The 12,647-nt window shown below is 45.5% G+C and overlaps 1 protein-coding gene across 5 annotated transcripts in view; it reads right to left on the bottom strand.

Moving 5' to 3' along the window:
* The window catches only part of ST3GAL3 (ST3 beta-galactoside alpha-2,3-sialyltransferase 3), a 201,144-nt gene that overhangs the window by 101,204 nt on the left and 87,293 nt on the right, over positions 1-12,647 (bottom strand). The window contains exon 1 of one of the 5 annotated variants that reach the window (XM_036892931.2): positions 6,089-6,839. The exons of the other annotated variants lie outside the window; for them this stretch is intronic. The gene's annotated coding sequence lies outside the window, so the exon portion shown is untranslated. Of the gene's footprint in view, positions 1-6,088; positions 6,840-12,647 lie in introns of those variants that run through there. 5 annotated transcript variants of the gene reach the window in all.

The raw sequence follows: 12,647 nt of genomic DNA, 5'->3' as shown, positions 1-12,647 counted from the left end.
TGTCCCTTCCATGGCTCTCTTACACTATTTGTTGTTTTCTCTGTTTTGTTAAGAAAAATGAATACCAGAAACATTTCACTTAATTCTTTAAGAAAAGGTAACTGTATGAGCCCAATGAAGATAAATGGCAAATTGATACTGGCTTCAAGGCACAGAGCCAAGAGGGCCTGGAGTCCATGTGGAGACCCCATGCCGTCTGAAGGAGTAGCCCTGTACCAGCTCTAGCTAGCTGTGCCAGGCGACAATGCAGGACCAGCATGGCTACATCTTCTGATTTGTTTAAAGCCAAGAATCTGGATTGATTATGAGGATCAACCATAACTGTAGCTCTTGTTCTAGCCTGGAAGCTCAAGAGGGCTGGAAGCATTTCTCTTTGTGGCTACACAGAGTAGATGCTGAAGAAATATTTGTTGACTGCTATTATCAGGATTACTTGGTCACAATGGTCATAAATCCAAATCAAATTAGTCTAACAGGGTGCTAAAAATGTTTCAGCCAAGCCTCTAGGCTGATAACTTTCAAACACTAAAGTGAGGTTCTACACTAAGATGCAAATATTTAAAGGAAATTTCTGAAAACTTGTCACATAATTCTATAGGCCCTCCCCACATCAAATATAAAAGTAACTGCTTGTGAGAGATGCCCAGAGAGAGAATTTGAAGAGTATCTTTGCGGAGAGTAGTGTTATGAACTCAATCTCCCATAATGGGTGGAATGGGTTTTGCTTGTCTCTCTCAAGCCTGGCGAGGGAAACTTAACATCTGACCCTAAAAGATTAGGGAACACAGTGGACTGCGAGGTGCCTGACTTCCGCGTGACAAATGTAAAGGACACAAGATGGGCTGCCTGTGGAGAGAACTACAGTGGAACTGGCCTGCACCTCCAGAACTTGCAGAAAAGGATGCCTAAATGTGGGGTTATTCTAGGTCCTTTCCTAAAGATCTGCCCAGCAGAGTGACAGGGCCTCAGTGGACAGAAGTGGGGTCAGATGTTGGGAGTCCCAGGAGCAGCAGAAGGAGTGACAAGGCTTTCGTGAGCACATCGCCCCCCTCAGAGGAACTGCAGAGGAGAGGCCCCAGTTGAAGGGGGTCTCCAAAATAGTACAAGAGCACCTGACGAGTTGGCTTTTCATACTTGGAGTTCAGAGAGTGCCAACACTATTTTATGTCTCTTCTGCTCTTTCTCTCCCCTTCCCCTCCAATTCCAGAGAGATTGGAAACAGCAGCCAGCAGCTTGGGGGAGGTGGGATGAGAAAGACAAGCGGCACAGCCCCACCCTTGGGCCAGGCACCTGCTGGTACTAAGCCCTAATTCAGGGTGGGGAAGTCACCATAGCTTTGAATGAATTGAAAGCTATGACTATTACATAAGGCTGGATGCTCTAACTTTGGAATCGAATGACTCAGTGCGACTGTGGGATTTTTATTACCTCAGAGGTATCAAAAACGTCTCTGGACCTCCCACACTGAAAACATTTTAAGGGCACAGAGGGGAACAAAATGAAGGTGGCTGTGGTTACTCGCCCCCCACCCCCGATGTCTCCTGCATGTTCAATACACTGGTTGCAGTAACTTAGGCAAACAGGGTAATTAATGGTTCACACAACCAAAGTGTGGGGAAGGCCAGGGTGCAGAGGGCTTCAGGATGATGGAAAGTGACTGGAATGCCACCAGGCCTCCCTGAGTTAGCTTTCCTCACCCCTATCGAGTGTTCCTCCTAGTTAGGGAACAAGGCCACCAGCAATGCTCAGGCACACATCCTCAGCTCTGCCCTGAAAATGGAATGAGACTCAGGTTTCTCTGCTCCTAATGGCAAAACTCCCAGGGAAGGGCTAGGAGTGGTCTAGCATGATCCTCTCCTCACACCTGTCCTAGACACAATGATTGCAAAGGGGTTTGTAAAAGCTTATTACTCCCACATGCCACACATGGTTAGGAGAAGCTTTTACCAGAAGAAGGAATGTGTTGTCCTGAATAAATAAAGGCCACTTGGGAACAATAGGAAGTCTTTGACAAACGCAGGCTAGCTAAGTCTCCCAGGTGTAATAGGTACAGCCACTGTTAAAATGGGCCAAGGGCTTTACTCTCATTCCCCTGTGGGATTTTTCTTCCCTGACAAATCTCTTCTTAAATCTTTCTCATAATGCTCTCTGGACGCCCTATTTCAACCACCTGTTTACGGTCCTCTACCTCCCCGCAGAAGCCTGGCTTGCTTTCCCATGGCTCCCCAGGGGAGACTGCCTTTCCTCTTGTCTCGCCTGAGAGGGACTGCCTCAGAGCAAGTTCACTACAGATTTGGTAAGACTGAATAAAAACAAAGCCTTAGGAGTAAAAGGGTTTATACCAAGTTTTATTCTCACAGCAGGTCAAATGCTGGAATCACATCTGCCTCTGTGGCGTTTGCCATCTGTCTCCATCTCTGCCTTGGTGAGAGCACTTGGTGGAGTTCTCTATATAGTAACACCAACAATAATGGCTCATTGCCAACAGGTGTGTAAGCACTGGCCTAGCAGTAGGCCAATTACATCATCAAGTAGTTCAGGGTCAGGTTGAGGACCGTGGTCATAGGAGCTTCCATTTTTCCCACACTCCACTCCTCCAGGAGTCTCACCTCACAATCTACAAGTTCGCAATCTTCCGTGATGGTCCCTGTGTGAGGAAGCTGGAGCACTATAACCAGATTCCACAACAGTAACAGAGGATAACAACATACAGACAACAATGAAAATTATGATAATCCTCAAGCCTGAGGAGATGGATTGCCAGGAAGTGGTCATTCCAGCTGTATTCAAACCAGTTCTACTCAGATGAGTTCCTGACTCACACTTCCCACAGGAAAATTATAATAATAATAGTTGTCCTCAAGCCTAAAGAGATCAGTTGCCACCAAGTGGTCATTCCAGCTGTATTCAAACTGGTCCCAGTTCACAATTTGCACTTTCCATGGGAAGCCAATAGCAGTACTGATAAGGAGCTCCATGCATGCCCAGCAAGTAGCAGTTCTTGCTAGGGTGTGTACCCAATCCACAAAGACTTTAGAGATTAACCTTAAGGGTATTAAGACACATGTTTTAATGACAGTAAAATAGGCAAATCTTGTCTATCAAGTAGGATGCATGCAAGAGAGTGGCCCTGTGAGAGGACCATGGCAGGAAAGGGGTCCCGTCTGGGTCTAGTATACCAAACCTTTACCCCTCTCCCCATCGGGATTCCTGAGGGGTCTATATATAGTGCTACTGGAGGTGCATGCACTGGCCATAAAAAAAAAAAAAAAACTCCCTGGTAGGATGCTCTTACCTTCTGCCCATTTAGGATAAATTACTATGATCTTTGGGGGCCACTCTGCCGTTACTCCAGGAATACATAGGAGGCCAGCCTCCAGGCCTTGTGCCCAAGGCCTTGTGTCAGGAGGGCCAGCCATTGCTGATCCATGTGTCAAAATGACCAAGACCACATCCACTGAACAGAGTCTCTGGGGTTTACTGCAGTCAGTGCTGGTAGCAAAATATTATTCTGGTGACTAAACTCCAGCTTCAAAGATTCCTCCTTGGTTTGTACTTGCAGTTGTATAGGTGTCTTGCCAATGGGTTTCAGTCCCAGGCAAGTTCACTATGGATTCAATATGACCAAAGAAAATGATAGTAGAACATTCTTGGGGTGAAAGGTTTACACTCAACTTTATTTTCATGGTGGCAGGTCAATCACTAAAATCCCATCCACTCAGAGCGAGTCTGCATACAACAAGCCAATCTCTGCCTCTGGGCCTCTCTGCCTGCACAGCCATCCTCTGGGCCTCTCTGCCTGCACAACCATCCTGCACAGCCATCATCTGGGCCTCTGTCTTCAGTGCTGCCACCACTCCAGCCTCTGCTCTGTTCTCCTGCAGCCTTGCAGCCATGCCACCATGTCACCCAGACCACTGGGCAGAGTTCTTTATATAGAGTCAATAGCAATGTATTGCCCACACGTGTGTAGTGAGCTAGCCAAACAGGGCCAGATGAGAATCCTTGCCACAGGAACTTTCATTTTATCCACAATAGGGAAGGCAGCAGTGTATGTTAGCATGTGTATGGGGCTCAATGCCCCTTTCTGGGGCTTCTAATTCAAATGCCATAGCACTATCCATAAGCAGACTGACCAGCCCTATAGACTACTGGTGTCTGACTTCAGACCAGATTTTAACCTCTCTATCATGCCTGCCCTGGTAGGATTTTATGGTACATGAAACTTCTACTTTATCCCTAATTGTTGCACCCATTCTTGTAGTGCATGTCCAGTAAAGTGGGTGCCTTGATCACTCTCAATTACCTGCAGTCAGCCACAGTCTGAAAAGATGTTCTAGGCCTCTTTTGGTCATTTGCTAGTCTGCACAATGCACAGGAAAAGCAACCAGAAGTCCAGTAGCTGTGTTCACACAAGCCATGACATACTGATACTCCTCTGACACAGGCAGAGGCCCCATATAGTCTATCTGCCACCTGACAAGGGATATCAGCCCCTTAGCTATCCTCCCAGGTTGCTGCGGGACTCGATGTAAGTCCCTTTTAAAGCACACAGTGTACTCTGCTGACTTCTTCAAAGGTCAAAAGCAGGCCCCACTGGCGGGCTACAGCTCACATTGACCTCTGCCCCACATGCCACAAACACTGATGCAACCATTGGGTCACATCAGAGGCAGGCTTTCCTTCTAGCCAACATACCTGGGCCAATTCATCTGCTTGACTGTTTCCTGGGGATGCCAGTGGCAAATGGCTTGTCACATGATATAGTCACTGTTTTAGTCTGACCACAGGCCCAAAAGTCTTGCCATAACTCTTGCCTCTAAGGGCGTCATTGACCAACAATCCAGTTGGCATGGTACTGTATTGGTAGCCACAGTCAAGCCTCAATAGATGGTCCAGCTATCAGGTCACACAACTATTGGGAAGGGCTCCTGGATGATCACAAGCCACACTGCCCGTTACTCTGCCCACTGACTGCTCTTCCATCCATATTGTTTCATTCTTAGTATGGAAAGCTACAGCCCTCCATTGTGGGAGCTACCTATGGCTGAAGCCATCTGTGTACCATGCAACTCCAGGTGTAGAAGCTCTTCCCTCCTGATAAGGGCTCTGCTACTAATGGCTCTAAAGCAAATTCTTCCTGCCTTTCACTGGTATATGTCACTGGCCCCAATAAGTGTTGGAGGTCTTCATTCAAGGGGCTAGTAGAGAGGGCACTACACTGCTGTAGGTATGTGCCCCACTTGGCCAGTGTAGGTGTCTACGCCACACCACTCTGTGGTGTTTGGACCCAGTCTCATACCCACCCTGCGATGGGATAGGTGGTTATCACCATATCAGGACCTTTCTGATGATGGGCTCTGTAGCCAACAAGGCATGGTACATGGCAGCCAATTGTTTCTCTAAGTGTAGTGTACCTCTGCTCCTTTCCTGAGTTGAGACCAGAACCCAATAGGTTAGCAAGTTCATTCAACCACTGCCAGAGACCCCAGCCATAAGTGTGTTCAGTCACATGAACATCCAGCTCACAGGGCCTTGATGGTTCTATCACAGTCAAGGCCTGCACAGCTTGACTGCCCATTTTGCAGCAGTAAAAGCAGACACACATGTCTCATCCCAGTCCCACCTGAGAACCTTTCATACCAAATGGTATAAGGGCCTCAGAATTTGTGCCAAGTGCAGGATAAACACTCTCCAGTAGCCTAAAAGATCCAAAATCTCTTGATATAATGTTACAGTTGTCTGTAAGAGAATTAGTAGTAAGCATAACATCATACACAGTATTAGACACCCTATTCCCAATGGGATTTGGGCTTATTTCACTCTGATAGCCTTACCCCTGTATCCATCTATAACAGTGGGGGTCCCAGAAAACCACTCAGGGTTGCCATAAATCTGTAAGCATTCAGCTCCAGTGTCCACCAGAGCCAGGACACATTGTACTTTCACTGGAGACCAATGCATTGACATTTCAATTCTGAGGTCCCCATCCAGTCCCCAGTCCCCCAAGTCGGGCGCCCTGACCCACCCCTCAGTCAAACTGTATTGCCCAATATTTTCCCTGTGCAAGTTCAGGCAGTCAGCTCACCTTCCCACAGGAAGTCTTGCAGACACACAGGCTAGGCTTGTAGCTCTATCTCCAGCCTCTGCTTCTTGGTCCTCAGTGGCTGAAACCACCACTCCAGCTTCAATTGTTGCTAGTAAGATTCTTTTTAATTCCCATCCAATTTCTGTCTGCTCCTGCCCCTATTAAATTAACCTATATCTGGGTGCTCGTGACCTTCACAGGGCCCTTTAGACCCACCCTTCTTCTCAATAGTAGCCTGCACTCCCTTCCATGTCCGCATTGCTTCAGCCTCCCCCAAATCTGCCACAGTATGAGTAACCAAATTTATAGGCTGCCCTAAGTGAGGGGCAAGAATGGCCACAAAGGGCCCAAAGAGAGATGAGGAAACCGTTTGCAGCACTGCATCCCTCATCCCTGCCATAAACAGCTCTGCATCTGGGCCATAATTTACTGGGTTATAAATGGCATTTTACATACCCAACTCCCAGAACACCTGTTGGAGCTCAGTATACATCTGCCACCTAGTAGGGGAGGATGGTAAGTCATCCCATCCCTGATTAGGCCATACAGTGGTAAGTGCAGCCATTACCCACTCGAGAAGTGAATGATTCCCTGGGGTCTGATATGCATTCTGCAGTTGCTGCCACAGGCCAGGTTGAGTTGTCAGGGAGGCCAAATTTCCCATCTCTGATCCAAACAGAATAACCCCATCCACTCCTATATCCCAAAGGCACAGAAGCCAGGCTGGTATGGGCTCTGATGGTTTCTGCTGAAACCAGGAGCCCAAATCTACCAGCTTCGCCTGTGTATGGGATGAAGCATAGAGTCCTCCGTGACCTGGGGAGGGAGCTGCACCTCTCCCAAAGGATCCTGAGGTTGCTGCATCTTTATTTTCTTGACTACAATCAGGCTGAGGAGATTTCAATAGAGGAGGGGTTGGTGCCTCCAGCACCGCCTCTACCTCCTTGTTCTCCCCTGGCTCCTCCACCATTTCTGAGGCTGATGGCTACTTTCTTGTTTCCCAGAATGCCTCCTCTGCAACATCCTTTACCTTTGCTACAGTGCCTCACAGCAATGCTATATCAGTATTCAACAGCTCTATTACCTTCGCCTCAATACCTAACAGCTGGCATTCTCATGCTGCCTCTTCTTGTGCTTCTCACAGAAATACATCCTTCTCCTTCATTGCTTTTGCTTCTTCCACAGTGCCTTGCAGCACCAGTCTTATTATGCAAAGAGTGTTTTACCACCTCCACAGTACCTTGCTGCTTGCATTCTTGTACCGCTTCTTCTTGTGCTTCTTAGAGGTATGTCCTTCTCCTTCATGGCCTTTACTTTTTCCACAGTACCTCACAGTGACACCATCTCTTTCTTCAACACATCTTTTCTTCCTCCACAGCACCTCACAGCTTGCGTTCTTGTGCTGTCTCTTCTTGTGCTACCATTACATCCTTTACCATCTCCATAGCAACTTGCAGTGATGCCATCTCAGTCATCAACAAATCTTTTACCTCCTCCAATGCACCTCACAGCCTGCATTCTTGTGTTGCCTCTTCTCATGTTTCTCACAGGAGTTCATTCTTCTCCTTTATGGCCCTTCTTAACACTGTGAGGAATAGCCATCCTACAGTGTTCCAGTTGCCTCATGGGCACTCTGTTTCTTTAAGGAATTCCCTATTTTGCAGAGGGCCTACTCTACTGCCTCAGGAGTCACCTCCACCTCCCTTGTCCTGGGAAGTGGCCCAATCCTCTAGAAGGCAAACCACATCAGACCACATGCTCACTGCAGGATACCCAAGTGTCTTCCCATCCATAGGGACAGCCCACTGAAGTACCCTTCTGATGAAGGCAGCTTATCCCACTTTTTTCGGTCTGCAGGGAATCCTGCCAACTCTGTCAATTGTCTCACCTGAGAGGGATTGCCCCCAGGCAAGTTCACTCTGGGTCTGGTGAGACTGAATAACAACAGTATGTTAGGGGTAAAAGGGCTTATACCAAGCTTTATTCTCATGGTGGGAGGTCAAGTGTTGGAATCACGTCTGCCTCTGGCACAGTCTGCATGCAGCAAGCCCGTCGCCATCTCTGCCTCAGGTGAGAGCACTGGATGGAGCTCTTTATATAGCAACACCAACAATAATGGCTCATTGCCAACAGGTGTGTAAGTATTAGCCTAGTAGTAAGCAAATTACATACAATTAAGGTCCAGTGAGGATCCTGGCCATAGGAACCTCCATTTTCCCTACACTCTCAAATGCCAAGGACCTGTGTGTACTGAGGAGGGAGTGCTTATCATGTGCTGTCATGTAGTTTCCACCATCTTTCTTGTGTTGGGTTCATTGAGTTTCTTGGATCTGTGGGTTTATAGTTTTAATCAAATTCAATAAATTTTTGGCCATTATTGCTTTGAAAATTTTTCTCCCTTCCCCTCTTTGGGGGGCTTTGATTACACATATATCAGGTGGCCTGAAGTCTCATCACTCACAGATTCTCTGCTCATTTTTTTTCCAATAGTTTTTCACTCTGTATTTCTTTTTGAATAGTTTCTATTAATGTTCTTCTAATTCACTACTCTTTTCTTCTGCAGTGTTTAAGTTGCTATTTATCTATCTAGTATAGTTTTCATCTCAAACACTAATTTTCCATCCCTAGGATTCTTTTTTTTACATTTTACATTTCTTTCCTTAATATTTTCATGATTTTGTCCACCTTGAAGATATGAAATATGTTTAGTGTCTTTGCCACTAATTCTGTAATTGGTGTTATCTCTAGGCCTATTTCTATTGATTGTTTTTTCTCCTTATTATGGATTGTATTTTTGAATTATCTGATCATTCTTGATTGGACAGGGGCCATATGAAGTTTACCTAATTGGGTACAGGATATTCGTGCATTCTTTAAATATTTTTGAGGTAGAGTTTAGTTACTTGGAAATAGTTTGATTATTTCAAGGCCTGATTTTAAACTTTGTAGGGCTAGGGTTTGAGGAAAAACAGACTTCAGTGCTAATTTTGCCTCACTACTAAGCAATAGTCTTCTGAATACATTATGCCATGCTCCATGTATTATGATGGTTTTCCACTATTTCCAGCCATGTATGAGCTACAGGGATTATTCTTTCTGCTCCTTTCCAGTGGTCCTTTCCCTGGTTTCCAGTACTTTCTTTACACACATACACTGATAAGTGAGGATTTAAAGGGGACCCTACAGGTCTCCAGAGCTCCCTATATGCAGCTCTCCCTTCTCTGGTCTTCTGCTTATGAATTCTGGCTGTCTTGGCCTCCTCAAATTCTCAGTTCTGTTTCCTTTTAGGAAGACTCTTGGATTCTGTTTGGGTTCTCCTTCTCTGCACTATGGTCTAGAAAGTTGTCCAGGCTGTTACCTTGGGCAATTATAGAGCTAACCTCATCTGTTTGCCTTCTTTCAGAAATCAGTGTTCTGTGCTATCTATTGTTCAATGCCTGAAAAAACTTGTTTTATATGTCTTGTCTGTTTTTCAGTGGTTTCCCCTTCTTCAATTTTTCCTTGTCTAGTCTTCACCATGCACAACTATTCAGTTTAACCTGTTCAACAGCCTTTCCATTGCACCCAAACCAAATTTTTCATTCCCACCTAACCCTCTCTCCTGAGCTCCAGATGGTATATCCAGCTGTCTCCTGGACATTTCCACCTCCTACAAACACCTAAAACTCAGGCTGTCCCCTCAGAGTTCATTTCCACCACTCTCACACAAGCAGAACCTGGATCTCCTCCTGTATTCCCTACCTTAATAATTGGTACCAGTATTGACTCAGCTACCCAAACCTGAAACTTGAGAGAATTCCTTGATTCCTGCTTCTCTTTTATTTGTTCCCATGTTCTTTTCATTTCATCTTCTAAATGAATCTCAAATCCACTTACTTTCCTCAATTTCTACTCTCCTTGACTAAGAAGCCAGCTTCACCTCTCACCTGAATAACTGTAACAGTCTCCTACCAGGTTTCCCTGCCTCCTGTTTTATCCCTCTAATACATTATCCAATGATGTAACCAGAGCTATTCTTCTATAGGACAAATATGATCATGTCATAACTCAGCTTACAACCTGTGAATAGCCTCTATTGTTCTCAGAATGGATCCCAGTCTCTTGGTTTACAAGATACTTCTTGGTCTGACCTATAGCAATGATTCCAACTTTACTTCTTGAGTCCCTACATAACCCCCAACTGCTCCTACCATCTTCTGTGCTCCAGCCATACTGAACTATTTTGTTTTCCTCCAAAGGATCTTTACTATCTCCATGCCTTAGTACATACTTTTCTCTTCTCCTAAAACATTATTCGGAACTCCTTTTCATATTGGTTATTTCTGACACATTGCTCCTAAATGACCCAGTTACCTCAAACTCAAAATGCTGTAAGTCAGACTTATCTTCACCTTGTCCCCGAGCCCTGTTTTGATTTTTTGCCTTGTTTGTTTGGTAATGGCGTTATTCAATCAGAAATTTTTGGTGTGCCCTCCCTCTCATTTTTAAATGCAGATTCTCCTCTATACCATAGTCACTGCTATCACTCTAGTCTTCACCGTTGTTCAGACCATGCAACCTCTTAGTATGTCTCTGTCCTCCCAGCCTCACCTTTTGCCACTCCTCTCTAAGCAGCCTTCACATCTGAGAGATATTGCAGACCATGTTTCCAATATCTAAATGCCCCCAGTCACCTTACTGACTTGGTGAACACCCACTCATACTTCAAAACACACATGTCACTAAAGCTAAATCGAATATATATTTTTGCAGTGTCAGAAGGACCTTCATGATTTGGGCTTTACAAACTTTTCCATCTCTGTTTTGCACTATCGCCTTCTCTCCTGTGCCCACTGCTCAGGCCATTCTGGCCTTCTTTCAGTTCCTTGAAGAAGCCATGAACTTTGTCAATACAGGACTTTTCCTGAAATTTTTCTGCCTGAAATTTGTCCTCACCTCTTTATTTGGTTAATTCCTGCTTATCCTTTAGACCTTAGCTCAAATGTACTCTTTTAAAGAAGCATTCCTTTGCCCTCCTGCCTAGAATGTGCCCCCTCTCACATATTCCTTTAACACAGTGTACTTAATTGTCCTCACAGCATTTATTCCAATTTGTAAATATGTATTTATCAGACTATTTGACTGATGTCTCTCCTCAGCAAGATGAGCAGTTCTATGTAGGCTCTGTCCCCTAGAGCTGTGCTTGACATCCTTAAGGAATGATGAATGAACGCCGTCTATGATCTAAACTGTTTGCCTACATGCTCCCTTATCTGTGCTCTCCACCAAACTCGTAGAACTTAATAAATTTCTGCCAACTGGCTCATGCATCTACAGTGCACATCCATTGTTTCTGTCCTCATTTAGAGATAAGCCCCCTGAATTTCTTTCAGGGAACTACCCTTTACCCATTGTGGGCAACAAGTGAGACTGTCAATGGAATTCACCTGCCCAAATTGTAGGTACTTGACAAAAGCTGGGTTGGGTGGACTCTCTCTCTCAAGCTGAGTGACACCAGAGAGAAAAACAGTGTGCTAAAGTGATGACCATTTGTTGCCATCTAGATTCCTGGCACTACCCTTCAGGTCCTTTCTGAGGGCTGGCTGTTTGGCTTAATTTGATTCTATGCACACCCATGTCCTTCCAATAAATACTTTTTAAGTTAGCCAAGGTCAGCTTCTGTTGCTTACAATTAAACAATCCTAACTTTATGTGTTTGTACTTCTAGCACCTGATATAGGCTCCAGCCCAAAGTCAGTGCTCCATTAGTGTACTGAATAAGTGAAAGAATGAACAGATGGCCAAGGGCGCCTAATGAGTGGCCCCAAGACCTGATTCTTCTGCCTGCACCCCCTGCTGCCAGGGGGCAATGCTAACGGTGCAGCCATGGTGGTGGCAGAGGCAGCAGTGGCTGCCTCTCCCAGTTGCTAACCACCTTGTACACTGGGGCATCCCTTGCTCCGGCTGTTCCTGGCTCTCGGCACATGCAGCTCATGATGTCACAGCTGCAGTGGGGGGCCTCCCCTGGCTCTTCTGCAGCACTTTTCCCTCATTTCAGTTTCTGTCTTACTTTGGGGTTCCCTTTTGATGACTCTAAATTTGCCAAGGTAATTCCCTCCGGTCACTAATAAAAGCCTAAAATGTAACCTTCTCCACAAAGACTTCCTGGGGCTCCTGAGTAACAGCGATTGCCCCATCTCCAGCGCAGCCAGGGATCTTACCTGACAAGTGCTCTACTTGCATATTCCTAGACTGTTACTGAATATGCCACAGATTCTTAAGCTGTCCCTGATGGTGTCATCAGGGACACTGATGAAGTTCCTCACTGAGTACCTGAATAGCAGGAAAGGTTAAGTATGATATTTAAGGAAATGTAAACTAGAATAGAAAATGATCAGGACGGCATAGGCCTAATTCTCTGGGAATACAGGAGCAGAGCTTTCTACTGTTGGGTTTGAGCAAGGCTGCAGGTCCCAGAGCATCTCACTCTATACAAATGTATTCTTGAAGTTGCATGTGAATTCACCTTATACTGAATGGAAATTCTTTATTGAATGTACCAACTTTTCAGGGAAATTCA

This window comes from Manis pentadactyla, chromosome 4 (genome assembly GCF_030020395.1).
Source record: "Manis pentadactyla isolate mManPen7 chromosome 4, mManPen7.hap1, whole genome shotgun sequence".
NCBI lineage: Eukaryota > Metazoa > Chordata > Mammalia > Pholidota > Manidae > Manis > Manis pentadactyla.
Note: the sequence above shows the minus strand (reverse complement) of the source record. Positions and strands in the feature narration are given on the sequence as shown.